The sequence below is a fragment of the Mesocricetus auratus genome, unplaced genomic scaffold, assembly GCF_017639785.1.
Source record: "Mesocricetus auratus isolate SY011 unplaced genomic scaffold, BCM_Maur_2.0 Super-Scaffold_100013, whole genome shotgun sequence".
NCBI classification, from domain to species: domain Eukaryota; kingdom Metazoa; phylum Chordata; class Mammalia; order Rodentia; family Cricetidae; genus Mesocricetus; species Mesocricetus auratus.
Genome location: NW_024429196.1, coordinates 22,419,450 through 22,431,714, shown reverse-complemented (window position 1 = coordinate 22,431,714; position 12,265 = coordinate 22,419,450). Strand labels below are relative to the sequence as shown.

The 12,265-nt window shown below is 45.5% G+C and overlaps 1 protein-coding gene across 6 annotated transcripts in view; it reads right to left on the bottom strand.

Moving 5' to 3' along the window:
* The window catches only part of Frmd4a (FERM domain containing 4A), a 574,646-nt gene that overhangs the window by 138,621 nt on the left and 423,760 nt on the right, over nucleotides 1-12,265 (bottom strand). The window lies entirely within an intron of this gene.

Here is a 12,265-nt window from a genome sequence, read left to right as displayed (position 1 = left end):
GCAGTGGGACAAACCTGACCCTCTCTGGTGAACTCTGGTCATACTCTTGTGGTCAAAATACTTGCTGAAACATGGAGAAACCCCCACTGCTTTTCATGAACAGTATGACAGGTCAAGGGGAAGAAAAGCCCACCTCAGGGCACTCAGGATTTAAAGACAGAGGAACCAGGACTGGTGGGGATGCAGTGCCTGTAATGTACTTCTCCCATGCCATGAAGCTCACTGAGTTCAGTTTCCAGAGGCAAGTTAAGAAGTGTGTGGGGGCCGGGCGGTGGTGGCGCACACCTTCAATCCCAGCCTCCAAAACAATACAGAGAAACCCTGTCTCGTAAAAAAAAAAAAAAAGTGTGTAGGAGAGTGACCAGAATGCATTATATACATGTATGAAACTGTCAGATAAATAATAATAATGATGATAATAATAATAATGATAATAATAATAATAATAACAATAGTAGAGTCACACTAACCAATGGGGGTTCAGCAAGGAAAACAGACCCTGACACCCTGACATGTCCATTATATGTAATGAACTAATTTATCTCCTGTTACAGTAGAAGACAGTAGAGACGAGAGAATGGAGGGGGAAAGTAGGGTTGGTGGTGCATGCTTGCGATCCAGGCCTGGGGAGGCAAAGACAGGCAGATCTTTGGGGCTCCAGGACAGACTACTTGGTCAGCTCCAAGTCCCTGTGAGATATCATGTGTCACAAACAAACAAAAGAGTGGAAGGACACAGGAGGTTGATCTCCAGGCTCCACACTCACACATGCCTACACACACACACACACACACACACACACACACACGCAAGAACACACATATATACACACATAACACACATATATACACACATACACACATATACACACGCATGCATCTATACACACACACACGCAAGAACACACACATATACACACATACACACATATACACACATACACACACGCATGCATCTATACACACACACATGCAAGAACACACACATATACACACATACACACATACACACATACACACACATACATACATATACACACGTATACATCTATACACACACAGACACACATACACACATCTATACACGCATGCATGTGTATCTATACACATAAACTCACACAAAATACGATAAAAAATAAAAACAGAGGAATCGAGTCAGTGGTGGGGAAGGTGACAGAAGATTCTAGAAGGCATGGAGGTTGCAACTCTATTTTAAATCCTCACAGAGCCCCATACAGGTCTTTCAAGGTGACCAGCAACAGCCCAGCTTCTGACTGCTTTCATCTCTAAGAGTCAGAGCAGTACCAGCAGCTGAAGTCCAGTACCCCTCAGTGTCTGTACTGCTGAGACTGTAGGGTCATTTGTCAGCACAGTGCAGAGGTGCATCCTGCCTGACTCTGGCATTCTGTCTCCATAAGGCTTGGGACACTGATGGCGTCAACATCTGGATTCCCCTAATCTTGCAGTGGAAGAGGATGGTCTACTTGAGGATTGAGGAACTACAGCATTCTGGAAGTTCCTTAAACTCCTTTGGAGTGAGTTGCCTGGGAAGCAGAAAGCTCTTGGCTGTTATGTACTTGGAAGGGATGTTTATAGAATCCTGCTGATTGTAATTTGCCAGTCACTGGTGCTGTAAACATTTGTGGATCCTTGTAGGGATCTGGCTGGGAGTGAGGCCAAGTAAGAGGTCTGTAGTCACATGGAGTTTGAGGGGACAAACAGGGTAGGGGCCTGAAGGTACCATGGGCAAGGCAAGCTCTGTGTGTCCCTGGTGAGCTATGCCAGTTTCTCAAGGGTCACTGGCCATGCTGGTGGGGATGTCAATGAACTCAAGATGGGCTTTCTCTCAGCCTGCAATTGACTGTGTACTTCCACTGGCTTCTCGTTTTTTCCCTTTTGACTTAAATTAGTTTTTGGTCTTCCTTGTAAGATTGCATCCTTCCTTATACCTGGATAACAACTTTCCTTGCAAATGACCCCTCCCAGCATGCTTTGCACACTGGAGCCACCATAGTGCTAAGAACGCCACTTTCCAAAACTGGATGCTTGCACAGCCACCACATGCTAAAGGGAGGCAGTGGGCCTTTGCTGCTCTGACCTCACCACCAAACTCATGTGAGGTTCTCAAGGGGCTGGCCCCCGTGGGAAGCCAAGGGCAGCCTAAAGTATCATTTTATGTCCCAGGCACTTCCAACACTTCCAGGTGATTTCAGTGACTGCCATGATCAAAACAGCACTAGGAGAAGGAAAGACGGCATAGTATGTAAAGTGCATACCACAGCATCATGGAAACCTGAGTTTGGATCTCTGGCACCCATGTAAAAGTGGATATGGCAGTATGTACCTCTAATCCTAGTGCTGGGGGGGGTGGACATACCCCAGACTTATCTTCAGCCAGTTCAGCCCAATTGGGGAGCTCCAGATTCAGTGAGAAGCCCTGTGGCAAAAATTATGGTAGAAAGAAACTGAGGCAGATACTCAGCGTTAACCTCTGGCTCTGCATGTATGCCCACGCACATGCATGTACACATGTAGGCTCGTACACACAATCCACTTACATAAAGCACAGCGTATGGTATAAAGTGAATATTATACATATCCACTGCTCTTTCAGTTCTTCATTACTGTACTTATAATATGTACTCACTAGACATATATATTTATATATGAATATGCATATAAGATCCAGGCCTAAATGCTGTCTTGACAATTGAGACCATACTTTGACAGTAGTCCTAGTTTTCACACTCACCTCACCTTTGTCTAGTTCCCTTTCAAAATCTTCATTCCTGCTCAAAGACCATATCCTCAAGAAAGTCCTCCCTGTCCATCCCACCCAGTTCCTGTGGAACTTTCTACATAACTTAGTGTACCCTGTGATGACTTGGAGGGAAGCACTTCAGCCACAGAGTCATCTCCTCAGACCTACAATGGAGAGGAGACAGAGAGAGAGAGAGAGAGAGAGAGAGAGAGAGGAGGGGGGAGGGAGGGAAGGAGAGAGAAAAGCTTGGATACCATCACACATCTCCCTGTAAGACAGACCTCAACACAACCACTCAGAACAAGGCACAACAACAGAGGCTGTGTAGCTGGAGGAACAGGGGTTAAGCAATGCTAACAGCCACCATAAGCTGGAAGGGGCTGCCACCAGTGATCCCCACCTCTGGAAATTTAAGAGACACAGTCCCATCACTTTCAAGCCCTCAGCCATGTTGTTATTTGTTTTGGCAGCCACAGGAAGCTCCTCTCCCCAGATTGGGACCCCAAAGATCTGCTATGCACCACAGGTCCTGGAACACACACATGTGGGAAGTACAGAACCTGAAAGTTATCTGCTTTAGGGGTGAGCCCCTCTGGAACCTGGCTCTGGTGTCACCCTGCACATAAGGTAGGTGAGCCAAGCCTGGGTTAGTTGTTAGCAGCAAAGTGGCTTCAATTCAGCAATTCCCTCTAAGCCATTACCTCCATGGGGCACCATTGAAAAGCAAAGGAATTGTCATGTCTAAGTTAATCGCATTAAAAATACATATCAAACAGTAACCACGGCTCTTCCTTGTACTTTCGGAGAAATCAGATTGTGTCTGAAGACAGAGGTCAGTCATTGCCTACTGTTTTTATTTATTTATATCTTTTTGAGACATAGTCCCCAGAATGTTCTTGAATTTGGAATCCCCCTGTTTTACTCTCCCCAATCTCTGGGCGACTAGAGAGTAGGTGCTGAGATTAACACGTGAAACAAGCCAGTTTGAAGAGGAAGCCTGGAAACCCTTTCCTACCATGCAACTAACAGAGCGTGTACAACACACACAGGGGAGAGGTGCCACGTACATGCCTTGTAAAGACTCAGAGTCCCCAGGCCAGCGGCTCTGGCTCCTTCCTCCTTAGTTCATACACAGGCTGCTCCCATCCTCGGTAGTGCTTTTCCTTTCTTAATCAGCTGTCTTTCTGTTTCTAGTCATGCGTCCCTGGTGCAGCGCTTTGCCCTGGGACTCAAAAATCCTGGAAGCAGGAGCCCCTGCAACACAGACCTACAGCCTCACACTAAGCGTGTCTTTCCCTTTCCTTTCAAACGCTGGCCTTTAGTCTGAGCATGTGCTCCCTGACACTGAACTTTCTCACCATCTCTTTAATCTCCGTGTCTGACTTGAAAGGCATGACTGCCCTGCCACGCCCCCATCTCCCATACTCCTGGCAGCTGCTGAGATTTTTGGCATAGCCACCCTGCTGTTTTTCTCTCATATTTCAATAAAATCATTCCTGAACTTCCTTTAGAGTCTGTTTTGAAAATCTTTTATTAATGACACTAAGAATCACTCCCCAAATGATACATGGGGTCTCCCCAGAAACACTAGGATTATGGGTATATGTCAACATGTCTGATTGCCAGGGATAGTCTTGTTTTGTTACTATAAGGTACACATTGTCTGCTGAGCTGATGGGGGGCTTGGCCATCTAACCTGCCTATATACTCTGCCTGCCAAGAAACTGGGGAATCCCAAGACCTAGTGAGTGGATGAGTCCTACTCTTTGGGGGGGGGTCACAGCCGTGAGGTGGCAGAAAAGGTCATTTCCAGGAGGGGGTAGAAATGATGTCATATCAGCCCCTTCTTTCTGATCAGAAGGGGCTGGGATTCCCCCCCCGGAAGCCTCAGTGGAGGGCAACTTTGAGGGGATGGGTAAGCAAAGGCTTGTCCTTGTACCCCTGCATCCTCCTCATGAAGGCCAACAGCGGCTCATTGACTGATGTGATTCCTGGAAAGGGGGGTAGTGCATGAGGTCACCCTGCAGATTATGATAGCCACCCCTCCCCTGCCACCCTAGGGGCTCTGATAATTAACCTCTCCAATGGAGCCCTGCATTATGTGGCTGGGGACACACTGAAGCCACTTGCTTTATGCAGACTGATAAGAACAATAGGGCTTGGCCCTTCTCCAACATGTGGGAGAGGTCTTTCTCCATGGGGAATACCTACACATCTCTGTCTCCCCAGCCATCAGACACAAGTGTGTGCCACCATGCCCTACTTAAAACACACACACACACACACACACACACACACACACTAACCACTAACAACAACAACAACAACAACAAAATAAAAACAAAAGCCAGAAACATGGGGTGGGGGAGATCCAAATCAGGTCCATAGGTTTGTAGGCAAGTACTATACAAATTATTCGATCTTCCTAGCCCATTTAATTAGGGCTTTTATTGGCAGAGTGTGACAGATGAAAGGGTGGAGTATTTAGTGTCAGCCCAGCCCAGCATGGAGGTTATACAGACAGACTTTGGATGCAGACATGAGGCAGAGGGCTGCTAGGCAGTGGTAACCCTCTCCCTCACAACTACATAGGACCAGTGATGTAAAGGAGTTTCTGAGGGGTCACTCAGTTAGCTGAGTGGGTAAAGCCACTTGCACCAAACCTGATGAGCTGAGCTTGATCCCTGGGAGTCATGTGCTGGAAGGAGAGTTCCCTGAGTGGTCATCTGACCTCCACATGCATGCTGTGGCAATCCCCCTCTCCCAATAAATAGCTTAGTGAATGAACGTTGCTGGGTTTCAGTCAGATCATACACCTCCAGAGACACACTGCAATGTCACTTGTATGCCCAACAAAGGACGACGTGCTGGGTCCCTTTTCCTAGCCCTGTAGCAGAGGATGGACCCTCCCCACAACTTCTCTGCAGGCCAACTGCAATCATGGCAGGCTCCTTTCACTATCTCTGTGCAAATCTTCAGAGACTCACCTTAGAGATGAGGTCTCTCTGGGCACACTTTAAAGCTCTCAGTTGCCCACCCCCTGGCCTTTTATGTATTCTTCCCTAGATCCCTGCCTTTTATTTCACATAGTTTCATCTATATTCTCAAATACAGCATGGCCTGAGTCAGGCATCAGGAAAGTCGGGGTCTGCTAAGAGTTTGAGAAGGAGTCTTTCTTACTCATGGACTTGAATGATGCGAGATAAAGGCTTTGACGGGCAGACATAATTGCTCCTCTACAAATGCGACTGGCTGGGAAGTCTGCTTTACACAGGAGCCCCCCAGGGACTCTGGAAGGCAGGCGTGTTCATTAGGGCATCCCTCCTGCTTCTGCATTCACACAGCTTCCCCCTCCCCCAGGCTCCAGCCTGCTCAGGGTGATGTCACAGGGCTGCTAATGAACAATACATTTGCTTTGGTGGGAGAAATACAGGCTGTTCCACAGCCCTCAGTTTGCCTATGCCGGAAAGGGCTCTCAAGTTCATGGCCTAAATTATGGGATATTTCTAGTGAATATGGAGATGCTGCACTGAGTTTAATCCTGGGATTACAAGCGTCCGTTTTTCCCATGATCTCAACTACTGTTTCCACATTGTCTCTTTGAAAAGATAGGTGGGGGCTAGAGAGATGGCTCAGTGGGTAAGAGAGCCTACTGTTTTTTGCAGAAGACCTGGATTTGGTTCCCGGCATCTATATCAGGTGACTCTTAACTGCCTGTAACTCCAATTCCAGGGGATCTGATACTCCCTGGCCTCTGTGGGCACTGCAATAAATGCATGTAGGCACACATACAAATGCTAGCTAAACAAATAGTTTTTTTTAAAGATGCCTAGGTTTTGGAGATGGCTCCACTGATAAAATGCTGGTTAAACGGGTATGAAAACCTGACTCTGGATTCTTAGCACCCACACAAAATGGCATGATGGCACGTGTCTATAATCCTAGTACTGGGAAGGTGGAGTAAAAAAGGATACGTGGAGCTTACACGTGTGCATACACACATGCATACACCAGGTGTGAACACACACACACACTGTTGTGCATATTTGATGCTGTCCTTATCTTATGCTGTGATGAATACTGATGACTTCTTCGAATGTAAATGTCCCCCCCTCCCTGGATGATGAAGTTAAGTCCTCTAAGATCAAAGAACACACTAGAGGATTGTTGTACTTCTCCCAGAACAATGGGCACCAGGAGCCATTCAAAGTGGAAGTTCTCATGATGTTACACAGTGGATTACAATCTAACAGGCATTAGTGACTGCATTTTCTAAAAAAAAAAAACCTCACTCCTTATTTGGCATAAAGTAACTAAAAAGCAAGATGGAAACCTGGAATCTTTTCCTTCATTTTGTATGTCTCCTTTACTTTGGGCCACCCGCACACCTCTGTACAGTCTTGTTAACAACCGAGTGTCCCTATCCTATGTTTTTCTCATCAAGGCTGATGACAAACGCCGGAGTAGAAAAGAAATCCTACTGGCAGATTTTTAGAATGTTCTGTTCAAGATATCTATGAGGTACCTGAATATCTGTCCTAAACCTGCAGTCACCTCAGAGTCTAGGAACATCTATGCCTCTGGGGAGCAACCCGCCACACGTATGAGGGCAATTGTTCACGACGACAAGGTTGTACCTTGGAGCCTGAGCATTCAGCTCCTGAGAATCAGCATAAGGCCACCTTGTGGGAACAGAACCAAGGCCATGATTACCTAAACCTCACCTTGACCAGAACTGCTTCAGTACGCATGCTCCTACCTCATCTCCTCCTCCATTTGAACCTAAAGCTCAGGTCAGTGTCCCCAAAGACAGACTCAGAGTTATTGGGCCCTTTTTATCTGTTCCCCTCTGCAGCCGAGAGAGAGAGAGAGAGAGAGAGAGAGAGAGAGAGAGAGAGACAGACAGACAGACAGACAGACAGACAGACACACACACACAGAGACACAGAGACAGACAGAGACACAGAGAGACAGAGAAAGACAGACAGAGACAAGAGACACAGAGACACAGACACACACACAGAAACACAGACACACACACACACAGAGATTAAGCGTCTCTTCTCTGCTTTTCACCATCACTAATCTCTTTAATTGACATATTGGGGCTGGGAGGCCATGCCTAGTCTCTTGGGGCTGTCCAAGCTGGGGCTTTTACCCCAAAGCTTCAGCAATGATTACATTTGCTTTATTCTCAGAGAACTGCAGATGAGGGCATTGTCCCAGCACTGAGGAAGAGCCACTAAATTGGAGTCTTTAAATTGGTTCTCCATGGCATGTGTAGAGGTCAGGAAGTCTTAGACAAGGTCAAGGTATTTGTACGGTCATTGTCGTACTTAATGGTGGCTAAGAGTGTCCAGGAGTTAGGGGTTATTAAAGGGTGTGTATAGCAAAATGGTGGAGATAAAGAATAAAGGTGGACTCATTTTAGGTTACAAACAGAAGGGTCCCTGTGTGCCTAGTGTCCTTCACCCAGAATATGGCTTGTTCTCAGAGAATGTGGCTTCACTGCTGCCATTTTGATAACAGACACTTGCTTTGTAGTACACTGCTGGTGAAAAGTGAAAGTTTGGAGTGTGTGTGTGTGTGTGTGTGTGTGCAAAATAATGTAGGAGTGTGTCCTTTTAAAAACTCTCCCCTTTTGGAGGGCCAAGTCCTGCCTTGGATGAAATGACAGACTCTGGAGATCCCCCATGGAGGGCCTCACCCTCCCTGGGGAATGGTGTGGGGATTGGGTGGGGGGTTCAGGGGCTGATAGAGGGGCAAGGGAGGAGGGGTGGGAGAAGGAGCTGGGATTGACATGTGAAGCAAGCATTTTTCTAATTTAAATAAAAAATCTATTGGAAAAAAGTCTCCCCTTTTACCAAACCTGGGCTATGAATCTGTAACCCACACTCGGGGGCTCTGAAACTCAATTGTGAAGCCACTAAAGCTGGGACAGTGATACCTACATCTTAAAGTTTTGGTGATGATTCAATAAATGATCACGTATGAAGTTCCTGGTATACAGCAGGTGCCTAGTAAAACTGGATTCATCATTCTTCTTCAACCAGACTGAATCCCCATAAGAATCACTCAGTCCCCTATTGCTCTGACAAGGAACTTATATTAAAGTGTAAGTCCTTTTTTTTCCTGAACTGCCATCCTCTGTCTTGGAAACTGTGAATAAATCCTGACAGTAAGGAGAACAGAAAGCAGACAACTTCCCTTAGTCCTGAACTTCCTCCTGTAGCCTGGCCTTAAATAGCATCCATGCCTATCATTATCTGGAGAATACCCATCCAATCCACTGCTGGAAACACCTTGTCACACTTGCCACAGTCTACTGCTTCTGTAAAGTTAGCATTATACTTATAGGCTAGGGAGAGAGAGACAGAGACAGAGAGACAGAGGGAAAGACAGAGAGACAGAAAAGACAGAAGGACAGAGACAGAGAGAGTCAGAGACAGAGACAGAGAGACAGAAAGACAGAGACAGAGAGACTTGTAGGCTAGGGAGAGAGAGACAGAGACAGAGAGACAGAGAGACAGAGAGAGTCAGAGACAGAGTCAGAAAGACAGAATCAGAGAGACAGAAAGACAGAGACAGAGAGACAGAGACAGAGAGAGACAGAGAGACAGAGACAGTCAGAGACAGAGAGACAGAGAGACTGAGACAGTCAGAGATAGAGACAGAGAGAGACAGAAAGACAGAGACAGAGAGACTTATACTTATAGGCTAGGGAGAGAGAGACAGAGACAGAGAGAGTCAGAGACAGAGACAGAGACAGAAAGACAGAGAGAGTCAGAGACAGAGTCAGAAAGACAGTCAGAGAGACAGAAAGACAGAGACAGAGAGACAGAGACAGACAGAGACAGAGAGACAGAGACAGTCAGAGACAGAGACAGAGAGACAGAGACAGAGAGACAGAGACAGAGACAGAGACAGAGAGAGACAGAAAGAGAGGGAGAAACAGACAGAAATAGAGAGAGAAACAGAGATAGAGAGAGACAGAGAGACAGACAGAAAGAGACAGAGAGAATCAGAGACAGAGATAGAGAGAGAGGGGGAGTGAGAGAGTTAGTTCTCTCCCTCTGGCCCCAGCAATATGCCTGGAGATGCTGCATGGCTTTTCAATGTTTATCAGCATTTTAATTTGGAAGGTCCCTGAGTGCCCTCCCCGTGGATAGCTCTTGCAGTTTGCTGGCAGGTGTAAGCTGCATGTGCCGGAGAGGTGCATTTTGCTCTGCTGCTGATGTCATTTTTCAATACAATTAAGAATGCACTCTCACCAGGGCAGAAGAATAATGAAAAAGTTCACAAGTACTGGATCCCTAGGAGGCTTGGAAGAGAAGACCAATTTAAGGCTGAACAATATTTATTCCTGAAGAACAGCTTCATGAAAATGTGCTGCACAACTATGCCAAGAGAACACACCCTTCCCACTCCCTTCTGACTGGCAGGTGATGGAAGATTGCAAGCCACGCCAATCCTGAAGCAGGGTTATAAACAGTCAACTCAACGCCGATGGCATATAAACAGTCAACTCCACACTGACGGCATATAAACAGTCAACTCAACACTGATGGCATATAAACAGTCAACTTAACACTGATGGCATATAAACAGTCAACTCAACACTGATGGCATATAAACAGTCAACTCAACACTGATGGCATATAAACAGTCAACTCAACGCTGATGGCATATTCAGGCTGAGACCTCATGCTAGACGTTTACATTAGTGACGTTAGCCAGATTTTGGTAATCTTGTACTTGGATAAAATCTATTATTTTAGGGGCCTAGTGGGTCAAGAAATTGCTTTGCAAGTGTGAGAACCACAGTTTATGTGTCTAGAACCTACTTAAAAGCTGGATGGGTGTGCTGCCCTGCCTATAATCCCAGAGTGCAAGAGGCCAAGATGGTGTAGGGAGAGATCTTACTAGGCACCTGTAGCATTGACCACGCCTGTTTGGGCATGGTCACAGGTACATACTTAGGGTGTGGGATAACGACCTGGGGAGAGGCTGCTAGCCCTCTCTTGGGGATCCAGTCGGGTCTTGGAAAGCAGCAGAGACTGTAGGAGGACTGATCTTGGGTTATCAGTTTCTCATGTAAGTGATTTCTCTGTAATAAAATAACATATGACATCCCTATCCCATGTATGGTAATCTTCCTCTTACAAGATGGAATGCCCTGGAACAAACTGGCTAGCCAGATTAACCAAAAAATTCTTCATTTCAGTGAGAAAGTTGGCCTCCATGGATAAGGTAGAGTGCAGAAAAACACCAGATGGCACACTGGACCTCCACATGTGCTCAGGCACCTCTGCATATGTTTGCCCCCACACATGTAAAGACACATACACATATGCACACATATACAATGCACACATGAAAATGCAAAAATTATTTTCCTATTCCCTATTAATTTCCAAAAAATTATACGAGAGGCTTACACAATTTTAAATAGCATAAAATAGGGAGATTGAGACCACCATGGTTGAGATAAATCACTATAGTTTCTCATTATTCATAGATATGTTTCCAATTATATAGTCAACCATAGGCTACAAAACATTGATATCAATACAAATTATATTGATAAAATATTAATGCTTATGGTACTAATGTAAGTATGAATTATATTGATAAACTAGTAATGCTAATAGAATATTAATATTTTCCCTTACTTTTTCTTTTCTGTTTTGGAACATGTAGCCTTGAACTCATAATCCTCTGCCTTAGAAACCCAAGTGCTGGGACGACAGGTATGTGATATCATGCCTGCTTGCCTTAACCCTTTCAAGATATCACATGATTTTCATAGCAGTACATTGTTCTCACTATTCTACTTTATTATTGGCTGCTAATCACTTCCTGTGCCTAATTTACCAATGAAGCATCATAGGTGTATATGTATAGGGGAAAACATATTGTATATAGTTTGATATTGTTGGTAACTTTAAGCATTTCCTTGTGATTTTGCAAAGTATTCATGTTATATAAGGGAGACAACTGTAATTCTTGCTACTGGACACTGAACTTGAGTGTGTAGAGAAAAAGATGGGTTTCAAGAGAAGACAAAAGCTCAATCAATGATGTCCTGAGTTTAATTCCCAGAACCCACATAAAATGCCAGGCATGGTGGTGTGTGCCAGTAATTCTAGCACAGAGGAGGTGGAGACAGGCAGACCTCTGGGGCTTGCTAGCCAGCCAGGCAAGCCTCTTCCCACAAGTAGACCCAAGGAGCGCATACCAAAGACTCCAGAGAGTATGTCTCCAGCATGGTTTCTGCAATAAACAGAACTGCATCTGATAAGATGACTTCTAGTCTAGTTGTACAGACAGTTCAGCATGCATGCTCTCTGTGCACAGTCCTTATAACCTGGAGCAGGTCTGCTCACAGTCTCCTGGTGTGATATCTGGAAGTGCTCTGATATTGGGTATTGACAGAAGTGGGTTTGGGCAGAAATTCTGGAGACAGAGTTTAATCAAGGGTCAAACATGTGCTTGTATCAGTTAT